The sequence below is a fragment of the Mustela putorius genome, unplaced genomic scaffold (assembly GCF_011764305.1).
Source record: "Mustela putorius furo isolate JIRA1106 unplaced genomic scaffold, ASM1176430v1.1 tig00537227_pilon_pilon_pilon, whole genome shotgun sequence".
Classification (NCBI taxonomy): domain Eukaryota; kingdom Metazoa; phylum Chordata; class Mammalia; order Carnivora; family Mustelidae; genus Mustela; species Mustela putorius.
In genome coordinates, this window is record NW_025422368.1 from 25,261,657 (window position 1) to 25,281,824 (window position 20,168).

Genomic DNA, 20,168 nt, shown 5'->3' on the forward strand with positions numbered 1-20,168 from the left:
TATGTACTTTATTTCCTAATTCTACACACATTTAAAAGGTACCAAGACAGAATGATAATATGGGACTAAAGCTGTTTTTTCCATATCTCCATCAACACAAAATATCCCCCTACGTAATGTGTAGAGTATGTGGTAGTATGTGGGTATGCGTCTGGTTTCATTGGGAAGTGCCTGAGAACACCCTACAGAGACTAGCTACGCAGCAGTAGCTTTTGCTCTAATGGCTAGAAGGATCTTTATAAATGGTGCCCCGTTGGAGGTGAGTGGTTGGGGGTGTCAAGAGAGGCACGAGTCTTCAGGGTGCTTCTCATCTTTTATCATCATCATTCATCAATGCCGCTGTGTCACACAGAACATTTTCCACCCCTTCTTTTGCCCCCAGGGTCTGGTACAGCTCAGCAGCAGCAACCTGTTGATTCTGGACTGCTAAGTACTCCTGGCTGGCATACGAGGCTGCAGGGTGACTTAACTGTGGGAGACAGGCGGAATTGTTTCCAATGTACACCTAAGGAGGCCCTCAGCAAAGCAAACATTGATTTTGGAGGAGTATTTTTTTTTCTCTCTATTTGCTTGCTGCCAGGGGCCTCTAAATAGGATTCCTATTTTTTCCCCCCTGTTAATATTAACCCATTTAGAGACTGGGTGATATAGCTCGGGCCAGTAGGTCTTGCAGGATGCTGGAAGATGCCATCACCTTCTAAACAGAGTAACTCCTAGCGAGGATTCAGTAGGTGGTTGGACGTGAACTAAAACCTTGGAGGCAGCCCCGAGTGCCTGGGTGGCCTCTGGTTTACTGCTGGTTCACTGGGTTCCTCCTGCCTCAGTGGGCCAACTCCCAGTATTATAAATCATATAGATGTGAACTTCTTCCTGAAGTAACTTGTTTGCTTTATTTATTTGGAAAATTTCGGTAACTGCTTTCTCAACGGCCAGGCTGTTGAACTTGCCATAACTGAGGCTTACTCAAGAATGTTTAGTCTTAACACTGTGTGGTTTCCTTCAGGGACTCCTGAGCCACATTTTGAAGAGAGACGTGCTGGTACTGAAGTATGGTGGATCCACTTCCAGGTAACTCAGGGGCGTCTCAGAACACCTTCAGTTCTGAGACGGAGTGGGTGGCGATGGTGAAGCGGGCCCTCTCCCTAAACAAACCAGGCTCACACAGCCAGAAACATACCCACGCCCACATACACCTTGATGTTTCAGGGGTTGAATATGCTAAAAAAAGGAATGCAGTTCTAAATGGGAGTTTCGGGGTAATTTTTAATAATTTTAATGTAGAGATCATCAGGTAGACTTACCCTCCTGCAATAAACCTCTTCCACTTCCTCTCGGTGTATTGCCTGTCTGAAAAAGCGTATTTGAATAAAAGAAAATAAGTGCCTTACAATGAATAAAATCATTCATTGGTAGCGGTGATGTGAGTTTACATTTGGGCCTCCCAAGCCAAACCGTCAGAAAAGACCACATTATTCTTTGTAATTTGCCAAACAGCTTTCTGGTGGAGAGCAAAGTAAGACTGGGGTGGGAGGGTGGAAATGGGAAGGGGGTTCCTACTTAAGGGTATGTCTCAAATGCAGAGGCTACCTATACGGCTTCTGTATCTGGGAGGAGGAAGTTTTGGCACACCTTTAAGTCTGAGAAAAATTTCCTCTAGCTTTTTAAACTAAAGCATTGGTGTAACCTAAGCAGGAAAATGTAGTTGGTTTTTAACTTCATGTGGATGCATAGTGACATTTTTTGTGCCTGGATTTTGGGACTTTTCCGTGTACTACATTGCATTAGGAAAAGAAAGAGCGGGGGGAGGGATGCACGGTTCAAGAAATGTGGTGCTCACAGTGCATGGGAAAAGCGATATTTTCCAAGATTGTTGCATCCCTTCCATTAGCTTTTATGGTTAAGGGTAAGGGAGCCACTGATGCTCCCTTCGTCACACCCACCCCTCAGTAGCCCTAACAGCCTGCAGTTTTTAGATGGTCTATTTATATGATACTGTCAAAGGCGGAGCATCTTTATGTCTGTGCTTATATTCCTTCCCTATCTCTTTAAAAATGTGTGTTGCTGTCCCAAAGCCCATGTTCTAATGACCCAGGGCAGAATATGGAGAGAATCAGAAATGCCAACTTTATGATTTATCAAGGGCTCTTGAGTTCCTTCGGGGTAGAGTGTGTTGTGCAGTATAATTATTGTTTTGAATGTACATCAGAAGAAAACGAGGAAACAGGATGTAGCAGATGAAATGAAGATTTAAAAAAAAAAAAAAAAGACTGAAAGGATTGCGCAAAGGTGCCCGGTCCATCAAGCGGAATGGTCTCTGTTGTCTTGACCTGCTCAGTGTAGACCAACAGGTGTCTCGAGGGAAAAGCAAAATTTCTCTTGCATGGTCCCTTGGATTTCTATGTATACAGCATTTGTCTGAAGGTAGGATTTTCTTTCGGAAGGTGGCTGCACTTTTCCAATCTTCCAACTGCTAAGAGCATGACTAGGGAGTTACGAAGAGGAGGAACAGGTTCTTAAATGGAATTGTTCCTCGGCGGAGACAGAACTGTAAACTGAAAATACGAACACATCTGTTCTTGCTATAAAAAGAGATATCAAAACACTGTAGGACAGTGCTAGTCAAACCTTATTGTTCACAAGGAGCATTTGGAACGCTTGCTGAATGCAGATTCCTAGGTTCTACCCTTGAATTTCTCATTCTGAAGGTCAGAAGTTGGGCCTGAGATTTTGCTTTTCCTATAAGCATCCCGGTGAGAGTAATTGCCGCTGTGGTTCCCTGGACCACACTCTGAAGAGCACTTCTGTAAAACATCGCTTCTGTTTGAGAAAATGGAAAGAGGGGTGAAGTAGGATGGAGGGACACCAATAGTGAGTTGGGCGGCTATTTATTTAGGTGGGTAACTCAGGCATGCACCATGGTAAAAAGATTGGTAGAGGAACCAGATTTTAGCCCAATAAATGTCCCCGGCTGGAAGGTCTTCAAATGTATTGCCCTGCAGGGTGCTTGTGCTTGGGGGCTGCAAGGTGAGCACTGAATTAGAATTTAAATAGACTGCACTCTCCCTGTGCTCTTCTGCAACCTGAATGGGAACCTTTCCGAGGTGCCCCAGCAATAATGGGCATGTTGGCTACACAATTGCTTGTGAACTAGGGCACCACGTGACAGCCAGAAGCAAGAGCGACGATGACCTCTAGCTCTCTCCACAACCTTGCCTTGTTTTTGGAAGCAGAATTATGTGCATGGAGTAAGCCCTAAAGTTTGTAGATGATTTGGAAACGGGTGGGGAAAGGAAAAGTCTTGGAGGAGAGACTTCTCCTGCTAATAAGATTGGGGGTGGGGAGAAGGGAGAACTATTAGCTGGAATTCAATATGAGCTCATCAGTACCAAGTTTGCAGAATGTAATATAGTGATTTTGAAGAGAGATGTCAATCAAATGGGAGAATGGTCACTATGAAAGAAAAGAATCAAGAGGCAAACATGGTATAGTATCTTCAGCAGTGTCTATAGGAGAAAGTGTGCTCTGATCTACAAACAAGAATATTTGCTCCTTCTGGAAATTCGTTTTCCTAGCATAGGATGAAGTCATGGAGCTTGATAACGCCTGCCATTCTAATCAGTCAGCTCAGTCCTTGGGCTCAGACCACATACTCATCAGCAGTGTTGTCAACACCACAGAAAACCTCCTGATATTTTTTTGTTGCAATTGCATTAAACCTATAGATCAATATGGGGGAGAATCCACATCTTACCGACATTGAATCTTTCAGTCCATTAACATAGCATATTCCTCTCTTTGTTAAATCCTTTCATTTTCCTCAGTAATATTTAGTAGTTTGAGCAGTTTTAAGATTTTTCCATTTTTTATTAGATTTGTTGTAGGTATTTGATGTATTCTGATGCTCCTATAAATAGAAGTTCTTTGAAATTTAATTTTCCGAGTGTTTCGTTTTTGTTTCTGTTTTTACTTGTGTACAGAAATACAGTTGATTCGGGTCATGTAAGAGTCTGATTCCATGTTTTGATGTTTGACTTCTGAGTTTTTATAAGACCCAGCTTCCTTTGTCCCTTCTGCTCCGTATCTAGACATAATTGATAAGAAAATCCAAATGAACTCTCTCCTTCAGGACATGTGGGAAAATACAAACTTGGCAAATTCCCAGCCCTCCCTCAGGAACTTGTCCTTGGTCCTGCTCCTTTGCCACTGGAAAGGCCTAACCCACTCTCTCTGCTCCACTGGAGCCTGCTTGGATCTATTTGTACCCTTCCTGCTCTCCCTAGGAGTCCCTTGTGCTAACAATAAACTTTCTTTTAAATTCTCTAGGTCTCTGGAATGTCAACAGCATCAACATCCTATCTCTTAATTGGGAAGGGTTATAGCCTACCTCTGTGGGGTAAACACAAAACAGAATGTTTACCTTATCCAGCAGCCTTCCTAAATTCACTTAGAATTTCTAATCATTTGTAAATCATTTTGAACTTTCTAATCATATAATTACATCATCTGTGAGTAATAACCATTTACTAGTTATTTTTCAACCTTTTATTCTCAAGAAACATTTTTTACTGCTTCTTCAAACTAGTGAGGACTTCCAATATCAAATAGCACTGGTGGTTGTAGAAATCTTGTCTTCCTGCCATTCTCAGGGGTTGGGGAATGGAATGGTCAATATTTTACCGTGTTATATTGGCCATTAAGATTTTACTTTGTAGATATCTTTTATCAGATTAACAAAAATCTTGGCTACTTCTAACATGTTGAGTATTTTCCTTTTAAATAATAAATGTGTGTTGAATATGATCAAATATGTTTTCTGTGTTTGTTGAAGTAATCACATGGTTTATCTCCCTTGTTCATTAATTAGGTGAATTATATTGGTTGATTTTCAGGGTAGCTTCATTTAGTTTTGGTGTATCATCCTTTTTATATAAAACTCGATTCTGTTGGCTAAGGTTTTATTTAATATATTCATATTTGTATTCATAAGAAATGTTGGCCCATATTTTCCCTTCTTAGTTATTTTCAGGTTTTAGTGTCACAGTTTTGCTGGGTCATAAAACGAGTTGCGAGTTGGTGAATTGCTTGTTTTTTTCTATTCTATGGCAGAACTTATGTAAGATTGGCATTATTTCTTCTTTCACTCATAGGAAGACTACACCAGTAAAATCATCTACATCTAGAGTTTCGAATGTCATCCTTGCACAGGAACCATGCTAATCTTCTCTGTATCTTTCTAGTTTTAGTATATGTGCTGCCAAAGTGAGCATTACATCTGGAGTTTTCATGAGAAAATTTTTTCACAATGGATTTGATTTTTTTTTTTTTAAAGGATGTAGGCATGTACAGATGCTCCATTTCTTCAGGGTCATTTTTTGATAAATCGTGTTTTCCAAGAATCTGTACACTGTATTTTTCCAATTTTATTGGCATCAAGTTGATCATAATGTGCTGTTATTATCCTTTTGGGGTGTGTGGGGGGGTCTGTATAGATGCTCTCTGTTTTTTCCTCATATTAGTCATTTGTGTTCTCTTTCTCTTGTTGAGTGTCGATCGGTGTTTTTAATGTGTCCAAAGAATCAAAGCTAAAGCGTTGTTAATTTTTCTATTTTATTGATTTCACCAATTATTTGTTTTTTAAAGTTCTGTTTATTCATTTGACAGAGAGAGAGCAAGAGCGCACAAGCAGGAAGAGCAGGAGGCAGAGGGAGAGGGAGAAGCAGGCTTCCTGCTGAGCAGAGATTTCCCCATGTGGGACTCTTCCAAAACCCTGGGATCATTACCTGACCTGAGAATAGGTGCTTAACTGACTGAACCACCCAGGTGCCCATCATCACTTATTTTTATTACTTTTATCCCATTTCCTTTGTTTAGTTTGTTTCCCCTTTCCAGATTCTTAAGTTAGAAGTATAGGTCATTGATTTCAAATCTCTTTTTCTTTTCTAATATCTGTATTTAAATCAATATATATCCCTCTAAAGATTGTTTTTGCTGCATCCCACCAATCTTGATATGTTGGTTTTTATTATCATTCTAATTTCTAATTTGCCTTGTGATTTCCTCTTAAGCATATGGGCCTAATTTCCAAGTGTTTAAAGATTTTTCTTGTTATCTTTAATTCCATTCGATCATTTAATTCTGTGTTGGTCATGGGATATATACTTATGATTTCAGTTCTTTGAAATTTATTAAGGTTTGCTTTATCACCAGAATAAACTTTAAAATATGTCTCATTTTTGTATTTATTTCTTCAGTTATTGAATGTGATATTCTTGATCTGTGAATTAAGTCAAATTGGTTCATATCTTTTATAGTCTCACTGATTTGTGCATGTGTATTTTATTAGCTCTTGAGATGGCATCAAGAACTGTCAATGGTCTGAGAATTTATTCTATTTGCAGTCTAAGAAGGTAGTTTGCCACAGTTGCATGCATAGGTTTATGATTATTTGAATTTCCTTTTATGTAAACTGCTTGTACATACCCATTGCTTCTTCCTTATTGTTTGATTTTTCTTCAAGAGAGTGTTGGTATCCCTAAATTTTCCATGCAGGACCATAACATAGATCTCCATTTATTTGGATTGATAGTGTTCTTCAATAATTTTATTAAAACTTTCCTTCAAAAGGTTTTGCATATGTTTATTAGATTTGTTCCTGGGACTATTATATTTTTGTTCCTAAAATAAATTTTTTCTACCTAATTTTCTATTGTTATTACTGGTTTTAGTTGTGCTATATATTTTTATGTGTTGATAATTTATCTTGAAACTGTTCTAGTTACTCATATAAATTCTATTTTCTATGTAGATATCATCAACAAAGAATAATTATTTTATATTTCCTTTCAGATTATGATGGCTTTTTAAAAATAGCATAATGTTGGGACACCTAGATGGTTCAGTAGTTTAAACTTCTGCCTCTTGATTTTGGCTGTGGTCATCATCTCAGGGTCCTGAGATCGAGCCCCACGTTGGGTTCCATACTCAGTGGTGAGTCCCAAATTCTATCTTTCCCTCTGCACCCATCACCTGCCTGTGCTCTCTCTCTCCCTAAAATAAACAAGTAAATCTTTAAAACAACAACATCAACATAATGTTAAAAAGAAGCCATAATAGCAGACATTCTTATTCCTGATATAGTATTATTCTAAAGTTTATCATTTTAAGTGAAGGAAGAAGGAAGGTCGAAGGAAATTCCATTCTATTTTTAGTGTGCAAAGTGTTTTTATTACGAATGCTTACCTGACTACTTCCTCCATTTATTGAAGAATGTATATGTAGAGAGATCATATGTCTTATCCCCTTCATTTCTGCTAATATAGTGAATGATAATATTAGATATTCTGATGTTGAATTATGTAGGCATCATGGGATAAACCCTACTTGATTAAAGTGTATTCTTTATACATTGTCAAAATCAGGTTTTTAGTATATTACTCAGTATCTGTACTTCTACGTTCATAAATGAATTAATCCACTTTCTTTTCTTGGGCTCCTCATGTCTGCATTTGGCATGAAGTTTATTTTAATTTTAAAAATAAATTAATAGTTTTTCCCATGTTTCTATCTTTTGAAACAAATTTATGATATGGGGATTACCCCTTTCTTTAAAGTTTGTTCAAAGTCACCTTTGAAGTTATTTAGGGCTGATTCCCTTGGGATAAGGTGGCTTTTAATTTCTTTTCTTTTTTTTTTAAGATTTTATTTTTATGTATTTATCACAGAGAGAGAGAGAGAGAGCATAAGCAGGGGAGTGGCCGAGGGAGAGGAAGAAGCACCGTCCCCACAGAGCAGGGAGCCCTATGCAGGATTGGATCCCGACTTTTAATTTCTTTAATTGGTTTTGGCTTATTGGATTTTATATTTCTTAAATCAGTTTTGGAAACCCATCCTTTCATCTAAGTTTTGACATAAATTTTTTTCATGGTATCTCTTGTGATTTTTGAAAACTGTTTTCTCTTAGACATATTTCTAAATGCATTTTTATTCTATATTTTTAAAAAAGAAGGACACATACATCCTTAATACACATCAATCAGTTCAACCACTCATTTTCCTCATTATTCTGCAATCCAGGTCAAAACTCTTGTAATCATTTAATCTTCTAATTGACATATTTACAAGAAAGACTGAGTATAATTTGATGATGAACATTAATCATGGTTTTATGATAATCATCCCTTTAAATGTAAATACAGGATTCTTTCAACTGAATAGTATAGTCCTGTCAAATTTAGAGGATACTGCTACAACACCATATAATCACATTTTCATAAAACAGGTCCCACGCAATCTGTTAGCTATAATTAATTGGACTGTAAACTACACGGAAATGAGACAAGATCTGGAAAGTGAAAGATGAGAGTGGTAAGGCAATGCTAAGTGCCAGCTAGATATGTAAACAAAACGAGCAATCTTAAGAAAAAAAGTGACATCTTCTCAATTAGCAGGCATAAACATGTCAAAATTAACTCTGGAATCTGTTTTGATAAAAAACCACTATAAACCAATATGACTAAGTTAGCAGACATTTAAACAATTTGCTCCTTGGCCAAAAGGGATGCTGCTTTCTTTCTCTGACCACCAAAGACATAATGTTCAAACATTTTCATAACAACAAAATGGCTGTTTTTTTCTTAGACATTTCATACCATTGTCCACATTATCTAAGAAGATAATTTCCAGGGTACTCTTTTCCACCAACATCAAGACCAGGGTAATCTCTTCCTTTGAAAATTATGACTTGATCTCATCAAGAATCCTAATCTGAAAAATGCCATCAATTATTTTGGCCCTTACACAATAACTTAGAGTACATGGAACTTATTTGCTTGTCATCTCTGAGAATTCCCTGAATTGCTCATACATTATTCGATGATAGCACATGAAAACACGTTAGTGAAAATGAGTTAGAAAGCTTCTTTTGTAACTTTGGGATATAAATCATCAAAGCAAAGTGGGATTTGCATTAGAGGACTTCTGAGGTCATTTCCTGCTTTAATAGTCTATGATTTTATAATTCTAACAGGAAATGAACCCTGATTCACTTGAAGGGAAAGGGCAGAGGGAATCGTCCCATCATTTCCTACCTGGTGACTAAGCTTTTAATTTAATAGTCACACTTTTATTTTCAAAGAAAGTGTATTGAATAATTTTTTAAAAGATTTTGTTTATGGGATGCCTGGGTGGTTCAGTTGGTTAAGCGGCTGCCTTCGCTCAGGTCATGATCCCAGCGTCCTAGGATCAAGTCCCACATCCAGCTCCTTGCACCGCAGGGGGCCTGCTTCTCCCTCTGCCTCTGCCTTCCACTCTGTCTGCCTGTGCTCGCTCTCTCTCTTTCTGACAAATAAATAAATAAAATCTTAAAAAAAAAAAAAGATTTTATTTATTTGAGAGAAAGCGAGAGAGCGCGCGCGTGCGCACAAGTTGGCGGAGGGGTGGGGTGGCGGAGGTAGAGGAAGAAGCAGACTCCTTGCTAAGTAGGGAGCCTGATCCAGAGCTGGGTCCCAGCACCCTGAGATCATGACCTGACCTGAAGGCAGACATTTAATCGACTGAGCCACACACGAGCCCCGGAAGAATTTTTTTATTCACCTGCTTTAACTTTTTTGTCTTACCTATACCTTTCAATGATTTGTGGCTCCTCTTTTTTGTCTTTATTTCCCCTTTTAAATTTTTTGCCCCCATTTTTGTGTCTTCTTTTCATCGATCACCTGTTTGTTATAAGTTTACATTCATTTGGGTTACTTTCCTTAGAAAGAAGGTGAAAGGCATAATCTGTTTTACTAATGCTTATGTTTCCTCCTAGATACTCTATAGCATGGTATAGTTTGGGTAAAATGTGGGCAAGAATCCTCAGTAGACCTGGTGTATTCTTTCTGAGCAATGGTTAAGTCCTATCTCTGCTGGTTGCTGGCTGTATTATATAAGTTATTTATACTCTCTGTTTCACAGCATGGTAGTTGTAGTTTCCTGATAGGGTCATTGAGAAGAATAAATAAGTTAACATATGCAAAGTGTAGGGGCCAAGAGCAGGCTATCCCAAGATGGGCCATTTTGGCATACAGATTAATTTTAGTTAGAAGTAATCAAAACCCAGCAGCTGCAGAAAAAGTTCTCTGCCTCCCCTTCAACAGCTTGGATTTACGTTGAAAAGGGTGAGAGGTATTAACAGACTCCCTGTTACCTAAGAAACTTATCTCCACAATAGGGCAATCACTGTTTTTTTAAAACATGTCTTTTCACCTTCCTGCCCCTGGCCTTCCTCCTTTTTGTGTCCTCTGACCCAACGTGTCTCTGCAGTTCAACTATCTAAGCCTCATGTTGCTCATTGTGCTTGGAATTTCATGTCTGTGTGGGTTCCCTGTGCATATGCCTATTAACTTTCATTTTCTCCTGTTATTTTTTCTCATGTCAGTCTGATTCTAAGGGCAACTAGAAGGACAAATGGGTAGAGGAAGATTTTCCTCTCAGACCCCTGGAGTCAGGTTTGGATTTATCTTCTGTACAGAGATACTTCTGGCTTCTTGGGTTAACACTGAATTAAGAATCTTTCACGTGTACACGTTGATAGATTCAGCATGAGGTAAAATGGTATATTTTTGCCCCTTTTCTAAAAAAAACTTTAGAATTCATTTGCGCACATATTCTCCAGTTTTCCTTTTGATATAAATGAGTAAATCTTTACAGTTCTTTTATAAACCATCCTTCCCTTCCAATTTTGACTTTCCAGTTGGTCCTCTGAGGAATGCTGAGGTCTGAGTCTCAATTAAGGTGTGGAGGTCATGACAGATGGAGAGACAAGGTTCTAAGAGAAGTGGCATTCTCTTGCAAATACCTCTCTCTAGTGAGATCAGTCCGTATCTTCTAGCTGGGAAGGATTCATTTCATTAGACAGAATGAGGGAGGCTCAGCGGATTCAGGGATTGGAGACATTCTCTATCTTTGATATCTGACAAAAGTTGAGAATTCTATTTCTTGGGGTTTTGCTTTTTCCCAATCAATGTCTTAACTTTCACAACCTTCAAATAGGAGATGGATTAAAACTTCATTGTTAATTTAGGTGTTTGAAAGTTTGATTTTTTACTTTGATTTTTGACTACATCTATATTGTGGCCATTAGAGATAGATTTGTTAGAACCGTTGTATAACCTTCCTAATTCTCTGGTCATTCTTGAGATTAAGAATTAAAAACCCTAATTCCATAATAAAAAGTGTTCACTGGGGTTTTAGGAGGTGAACATTCCATCCCACAGTCAATGTGTTTCGCATGTCATAGGTAGAATTTAAAGGCAGTCAGTCACCACTTGCTCTGCCAACACCACACCTTCAAGCAACATTTTATTCCAAGTGAACACAGATAATAATTTAAGTTTCCTTAGATTATCAGTATCCTATCCTTTAATGCTACCCAGGTTGTCACTGCTCAAAACCAACAAATGAAATGTAAACAATCTCATATTCTCAACCTTGAAAATCTGTTGTCCCTAGCCACTTCTGTGGAACCAAATACTAGGTCTGTCAAGCTTCCGTTGAAGATAACAGAAATCTCCCTACCTAGTTTAAGAAAAGGGATATAATTCAGGAAATTAGATGCTTCTAAAAGAATTGGATGATCTAGGGGCACATGCCTTTATCTCTGGTCATGATCCCAGGGTCCTGGGATAGAGCCCCACATTGGGCAGCCTGCTCAGTGGGAACCCAGCTCCTCCCTCTGCCACTCCCCCTGCTTGTGTCCTCTCTCTCGCCGTGTCTTTCTCTGTTAAATAAATAAATAAACTCTTTAAAAAAATTGGATGATCTAGAAAACCAGTCTTAGGCTTGACTACTATAAAGGACTCCCAGGAGAGCAGTGCACCACTGGCCTACCAAGAGGTCTGGTATCTCTGCCATGGTTAATTAGTTGGGAAATCAAGAATCTGCCACCATAATGGTTGCTTCAGGACTTCACTATGGCAGCCATGATTCATCCCAGCAATCAGATGACCCATATCTTGCTCCTCAATATGTATGAAGCCGGGTGACCAGGTACTGGGCAGAAAATGTGAATATCTCCATCACTGGGCTTGCAGATATAAGGAGCACCACTTTCTACCTTCCTGTAATGTATCTTCAACTTATATCCATGTTAATACATTTAAGCCTATGGCATTTTTAAGAATTAGTGCAGAGCAATAGATCAAAGTTTATTTAACTATTCCCATAGGATGGACACTTAGGTTGTTATTTTTCAGTAATATAAACAATGCAGCAATGAATGTTTTGATTCAGCCTCCTTAGGCACACATTGAGAGTTTTTATACAGTAAAGAAACAAATAAGTACAATTTCTGAATCATAGGGCAGGCTTATCTTCAGTTTTAATAGATACTATTGAAATGTTAAATTGTTTTCCTGAGTAGCAACACCAATTTACGCTCTCACCCATAATATCTAGCAATACCTACATAAATTTTGTAATTCCATTTCTGGGGGTTTCACTTTCTTGCCAATATTTGATTTAAACTCTTGCCAGCATTTGGTATTATCAAACTTTGTTTAAATTGCCTAATTTCACGGGTAAAATATCCTACTGTATCATTTGAATTTGTATATTTTTGATTATATGTGAGGTTGAGCATCTTTTTACTTATTTAACATTTTAATTTCAACTTTGACTTTTTCAGTTTACATCTTTTGTTCATTTTTGGGGGGGTTGATTCCTTTTTTTCCCCTTGATTTGATTTTCCCTCAAATAATCTGGACACTACTTATGCTTTTTAATTTGTATAATTTATTTACCCTGAGGTCATAAACATATTCTTCCGTATTTCCTCAATCTATTTTTGTAGCTTTGTTTTTCTATTTTGACTATTAATTTGTAAATCATTTATTAAATAATCCATTTTGACTTCAAAGGCTACTTTAATCATAAATTAAACTTTTATATATCCATGATTTTTGCCTTCCTTTTTAGTTTATTCTACTGATTGCAAAATTATAAATCTGTATTAATTCTTATAGCTTTAAAATAAGCTTTTGTATCTGGGAAATTAAATATTTTCTCTTCTTAGACTTTTTAGAATTATCTTAGCAATTTTATTCTTTTTTTTTTATATATAGCAATAAGTCTTTATTTTCATACAAGGTGCCATTGCAGGTAAACATCAGGGAACACACTGCTGTTTACAGATTCACAGAACTGAACAAACGTGTTTTAGCTTGCTGCCTTACTGTACATAGAAAACTGGTGAACAATTTCAGACACTACAGTTAGGAAATAAAATGGGTTAGCACCGTTTGTCGATAGGTTTATGAATCACTCATCAGTGTTACAGGCTATCTTCACCTGAAAGCAGAATCACAATCACTCTGGCAGTGTCTGGACAATTCTAAATAAAATGCAGGTCTAGTGAAAGCTACGATGCTCAAGCGAGAGAGACAGCCTGTCCCATTCTGAAGGGAAACTGAGGTAGAGCCGCACTGGCACATTTTTAGAGTCGATACAGCCATTTTAATTAGCTTGACTTTCCCTTACCACATATGTTGGCCATCAGCAAGAATTTCCAACACATGAACTGAATAATGAATAAGCCTAAGATTAGAAAGCAGAATGCTGTCCACGTAACAGAACTGCTGCTTCACAACTTTTGCCCAGTTCTCACCTGTTGTCCTGCAAAAACCCCTCATCCGACAGATTCTAGCAAAGCCCGTAGCAACTGTAGTGGACCTTTCCTAACCCAGCTCCAGATACTAAGTATCAGAAATAAGTGCCTGTGAAGTGGACGTGTCCATGGGGAAATGTCAGTGTTTCTACTGGAGGTAAGTGCCCAGTATCCTCTTGATATTGTCAAGGGAATCTGCTCCCATGTAATCAGACTGGCCCTGTTCCTTCCACTCCTTCCATTCTTCTGAGGACATAAGGAGCCTGTGCTGCAGCCGGGATCTCACCAAGGGACAGATGGTATATGGCTCCTGAGACACCTTCTACTTTTAGGTGTGAGTGGGTGTCTCTGTTCAAGCAGAGATAAAACACTGGTGGTGAAGATCCCACCACAGGTTGAGAAACTCTGGATGAGTCATGATGGGATCATGGGACTCACTTTTGACACTTTTTTTTAGGATCGTAAGTATAATTCCATGGTTTGATCCATCCTAGGAAATGTACAACTTTGGCATTTGCACCAAATGCTTTACATGCTGGGAGGTAGGAGTATATAGAAACGCTGCTTAGGTTATCAATAAATGGCAGATGTTTTCTGATACCTGTTGCTGCCCAGCTGTTAAGAAATGTGTTCTGTAAGACCTGTACACCTGGGGATAAAAATATATGTTTATAAAAAAAAAATTAAATAAAAAAAAAAAGAAAGAAATGTGTTCTGTAAACCCTGGTCCCCCATCAAAACTGCCTTGCTCAGAAGCAAGGTGCAATAGCCAATTGTATGTTTCAGCTGAAGGCTGATAAACAAGGACTCCAGAACTGAAGCAGTCAGGCCACGGTGATCATTCTTCTCACTCTAAAAGATTATGGTATTTGCTGGGACCATAGTATCTGCCTCCATGAACACACATTCTGAATACTCTGCAAATGACCAGCAATGGAGTTTAGTTAACATGACACAAAACTCAGGCCTCTTCATCAAGGTTAGATGTGCAGAATCGCCACTGTCCAAGACATCTACAGTGATGACTTCATCGAAGACTGTCTCTAAAATTTTTCTCATGGAGTCTGAGATCTGCGGGGTGGCAAGCACAGCCAGCTTCCTAGTAGGCCTGAGTTGTTTCAGAGACAGCCCAGGACCAAGACTCCTTTGGTGTAGGCATCGTTTGTGGTCAGTGTCACAAAGGCCTGATCTGTCATGGTGCTGCCAGGAGTGAGGGCAGTGGGGAGGTAGGGGGTGGGGAGGTGGGAGGCGGTCCCCACAGCTGCAGGTTGCTGGTTGGGAGAAGGCGAGTGCCCAGGAGTGTGGCCAGGGAGGAGACATGGCGGGCAGCTATTTTATTCTTTTATATGAATTTCTGACTTAATTTTAAAATTTCCATATGTATTTTGGGATTTTTTATTGGGATTAAATAGATTTATAGAATAGTCTTCTATTGGTTTTATATTCCTTAAAATACTGATTCATTGTATTGATAATATGGTACAGTTCTTTTAGTAAACTTTTAATTTTACTTCAATAAATATCTTCTACATTTTATATTAATTCATGTATTTGTCAAGGTAAGTTACACTAGATGCTGTAACAAACAATCCCAAATGTTTTTATTCAACTAACATGAAGATAGAAGCAGTTTCTTTTTTTAATTTAAATTCAACTAATCAACGTATAGTGTATTAGTTTCAGGTAGAGTTCAGTGATTTGTCAGTTGCATATTATACCCAGTGCTCATTACATCATGTGCCCTGCTTAATGCCCATCACCCCGTTACCCCATCTCCCTATCCCTCTCCCCTCTCACAATCCTCAGTTTGTTTCCTATGGTTAAGAGGCTCTTAGGGCTTGTCTGCCTTTCTGATTACATCTTGTTTAATTTCCCCCTCCTTTCTTCTATTCTCCTCTGCTTTGTTTCTTAAATTTCACCTATGGGTGAAATCATATGATAACTGTTTTTCTCTGATTGACTTTTTTCACTTAGCATAATACCCTCTAGTTCCATCCACATTGTTGTAAATGGCAAGATTTATTTTTGATGGCTGAGTAATATTCCATTGCGTGTATATGTGTGTGTATACCACATCTTCTTTATCCACTCTTCTGTCAATGGACATCTGGGCTCTTTCCATAGTTTTGCTATTGTGGACATTGCTTCTATATACACTGGGGGGCAGATGCCCCTTCTGATCACTACATTTGTAACCTAATAGTGCAATTTCTAGGTCATAGCGTAGTTCTATTTTCAACTTTTTGAGGAGCCTCCATACTTTTTTCCAGGGTGGCTCTGTCAGCCTGCATTCCCACCAGCAGTGTAAGAGGGTTCTCCTTTCTCCATATTTGTTGTTTCCTGTTTTGTTAGTTTTAGCCATTCTGACTGGTGTGAGGTGGTATCTCATTGTACTTTTGATTTGTATTTTTCTGATGCTGAGTAACTCCCCAAATCTTACTTACATCATAGTACAATGTGGACCAAGTTGGTTTGCATTCTGCTTGACTCAGCCATTTTGGGAACCTAGATTGACAGCTCTGCCATTACCAGTGAGAACTTCTAGATTGCCCTGTGTCTTACCATCTAGTAGGCAAATAGAGAAGAGAGTGTGAAAGATAATTTGGGGGATTTTTTGGCCAGAATGAAATGGTATGCATAACTGTTGTTGTACTCACAACTCAGTCAGTTGCCCCACATTTCTGGAAGAGATGCAAGGAAAGATTCCTCATGTAAGCCCAAGAGGTAAATAAAATGATTTTGGAAAATTCTTAAAATTGCCTCACCCAACTACATAGAAAATCCAAGAGAATCAACTAAAATACTAATAAAACTAGTAAAAGAGTTTTAAAAGGTAATTGGATCCAAGATTGGTTTACAAAAATAAATCTTTTAAAAAAAAATTATTTATTTGTTCGACAGAGAGAGACACAGCGAGAGAGGGAACACAAGCAGGGGGAGTGGGAGAGGGAGAAGCAGGTTTCCCACTGAGCAGGGAGGCCAGTGTGGGACTCAATCTCAGAGTCCTGGGATCATGACCTGAGCCGAAGGCAGACTCAACAAATGAGCCACTGAGGCACCCCAAATCATCTTCTTATATGTGAGAAATAACCAGTAAGAATTATCATAGCTAAGATGACAGAAGATTTTTCCTACCTGTTTCTTTTAAATTGTCTCCAAACAGTGAATATTTTGGCTTTTCCTTTTTTAATGTTTCTAGTCTCTCCTTTTTCTTTTAAATTTAAATATTGGAACATTCCGTGATATTGAATTGAATGGTACCAACTGTCTTGTTTGTTATAATAAATTTTCAATTGGTTAAAAACAAAATAAAATGCTGGAATGCCGCTGGCTGAATTTCTGAAATGTTTGTCTTGATGGAACTCCTCTTTTCAAAATGAAAGACATGATTTTGTGATCATTCTCTTGATAATGAGCCTCTACTTGTGTGGCTCTGAGCTTTCTTTTTTCCAAAAAGACATTTTTTTTTATTGTTGTTGAAGTAGATTCAACAAGAAATTCTGCCTAAAGGTTTCTAGAAATTAAGCTTTTTGGTTTTGGTTTTTGGTATGGTTTTAGAAAATAACAGTTGAATGAAAGTCTTAGCGAACATTTTAAATCCTGACTGCCTAATTTAGCATTACTACTAGGATTCTTTCTGCATTTTAGGTGCCTACATAACCCAGAGTCTACCAAACTGTATTGTGAACATTATTATTGTTGTTATTATTTCCTACTATTAGTGGAAATAGCAAAATTTATAGTCAGGAACCTCGACCTCAAGCTATTCTTTCACCATTTGTTACACAATGAGCCAGCTACTTAGCTTTTCCTAGTTTTGACTCAATTTTTTAAAGGGAGGAAAAACATCTTTCCTCCCGAGTGATGCAGAGTGAACAATATCTTTCTGGTAAGTATCTACAGTAAATCCAGCCTTTTCCAAGCTTTTTACTACCACTTTGGATATTGAGCTTCTCAAACCATGTGTCCAGCCCTGATCTCCATACATAGATCCAGCTCAGATTTCTAGATTCCTACTGGAATTTCTGTTTGAATGAAGGACACTCACCTCAAATATATTTTGCTCACCATCTAGCATATTGCCTTTTCCCTTATATTTGAGCCTATCACTGCATTCTCAATCTTATTGTTCCCTTGGCACTTGACAAAGAAATGATCCTATAAATTTTAAACATTTCCTTTTCCTCTCAAATAATGCTACTCCATGTTTGTGGCAACACTGTTTTGAAATTTTTCTCTCATATATTGGGAGGGTTTTATTCTGAAGCTGCCTGGACAAGACTCAGTCTTGTTGATGTGCCATTGTGAAAGTCAGAAAAAATGAATTGATGGGCCAGAAATTCAGAATGTATCAATTCTGAACTGGATACTTTGCTTAGTCATCTTAGGCCAAGATTTCTAACAGTGTTCTCTCCTATACCTCACAGAATTCCTCTCTTCTCATCTATTTGGTCTCCATGAGGGACACTATCTGCTCCTGCAACTTTAGTTACACTATTTCTCTAGGACAGCTCACTCTCTCAACTGTAGACCATCATGACCGAATGCTCACTGCATGGATATACTTGGACCTTGCTTAGGTGTCCAAGTTGTGCTTGTTATTTCTTCTCCATTTACCCAGACACTAAAGCCAGAAGATTTCTTGTCAACCTTGATTTCTTTGAATAACCCACTCCCTACATCAAATCAATCACCAAGTTCTAATGAACTCTCTTACTATCTCCAAATCAGACCACCCCTCTCCATCTCTACCAGTATTCAACTAATTGAGGTCATCATCATTTCCCACCCAAATATTCTGTAGTAATCATCTCATTGCTCTTCCTCTCTGGTCTGGTTCACCTTCAATTCTGCCTCTAAATTTCTCATTGAGCAGAACAATCTTTCTAAAGGCCAAATCTAATCAAGTTATTTCTCTACTCAAAGCGTCAAATCCTTCATATGGCTTATAAGAGGCTTAATGTTGTGTCTTTAAATTATCTTCAAAAACACGTCTTCCCCTATTCACCATCCACCTTTTGCTAGGAACCGCTTTAGGTCCTCTCACCACTGGAGCTCTATAAGGTTACTTCCCATAGTTAGGACAGCTTAACTAACCCTCCTCCTATCATCCTTTTTTTTCGCTTCCTTTGATTTCAATTCTCTGATCAGCCTTTTTGACATTCTGTCCCTAAAGACTTGATGTTTACCCACCCATGTAATCTAAGCACCGTCACTCAGTCTATATTTTAGTATGTATCACCCTGTAGTATAACAAATTGTGGTAACTATAAACTTGAATGTCTCTTTTATCAAAGTATAGGGAACAAAGAGGAGATTGTATTTTGCTTATTTTCTAACCCCAATGCCGAGGACTTTGTCTGGCACACAGTGTCCATTAACTACTTACTAAATTAAGAAAATAACAAGGATACCTGAAACATTTGGAAAATATAAAATATTATATGGAAATATTTCAAACAGTGCTAATAGTACTTTTAAAAAAGAAAATAAATTATTATTCACTAGGTATTTCCACTCTTGCATAATTTTAAGCTAAACCCACAAAGGGCATTTTTAATGGAATTTTTTACAAATACTGAATTTCATGAAATTTTTCTCTTAGAGGTGACTTAAAGATTTGAATTCCAACCAAAAAGAAAGAGTTGGCTAGTGTTCTAGATAAGAATTAAATGTTCAAAGAAATTCTGTCATAATTCCTAGGTTGGAACACCAAATTCTGTTTATAAAATAGCTTAGTTTTCAGAAAGATGGGTTCTGAGACTATTTTGGCAACATTATATTGTGTAATGGAATTATTTAATGAGATGACACCATTTTTACTTTGGAAAATTTTGTACTATTTTGTTTGTGTTCTCAGTCAAGGTCAGCATTTTCATTCATATCTTTTCTTTTTCACATAGTGTTAGTTTCTATGTTCCTTATATTCCAATTAATTTCTTCCCAACAACATGTCAAATTATCTCTTTTATCTTGAGTGAAACATACACATGAAATATGGCTTTTTTATTGATTAGTATATGAAATGCTTGAAAGACATTTAGAGACTGTATGAAAAGATACATTTCATATAACCACCTATGACCATTTTCCGACTCACCATCAATAAGAAAGTGAAGGAATATTTCCTTAAATAAGCAAAGTTACTCAATGTATAAACCTGATTTCTCAAATCTATGTATAAGACTCCAAAAACTAAGCAAAGCAAAAGAAACAAACCGTCTAAAGAAACAAAATCAAAATCACAATTTGCTGTTCCTGTCCAGTCATCATAGAGAATTCCTTTATATATAGCTGTACTCCTACAGTCTCTGTTGTGTCCATATACCATGTCTATATAGACATGCCTTCTCCATATGCCCAGAGCATCTACTGAACCTCTGGATGGGGTGCCCTATGCTAACATTACAGAAACAAAAAGAAACTAATAGAAGAACACAATTCATGAAGCACACTAGTCTTTCAAATTTAATTTCATTCCTCATAGAGGGAAGAGTAGTTACTACATCCAAAACATAGGAGCAAGACA

General features: G+C 37.8%; 1 non-coding gene and 1 pseudogene across 1 annotated transcript; both read right to left on the reverse strand.

Moving 5' to 3' along the window:
* Window positions 1-5,159: 5,159 nt before the first annotated feature.
* Window positions 5,160-5,267, reverse strand: LOC123390119. Its single transcript, XR_006604745.1, has one exon. It is a non-coding gene; the product is annotated as a U6 spliceosomal RNA (small nuclear RNA).
* Window positions 5,268-13,787: 8,520 nt separating this feature from the next.
* On the reverse strand, window positions 13,788-14,835 carry LOC101683073 (annotated as a pseudogene).
* Window positions 14,836-20,168: the final 5,333 nt, after the last annotated feature.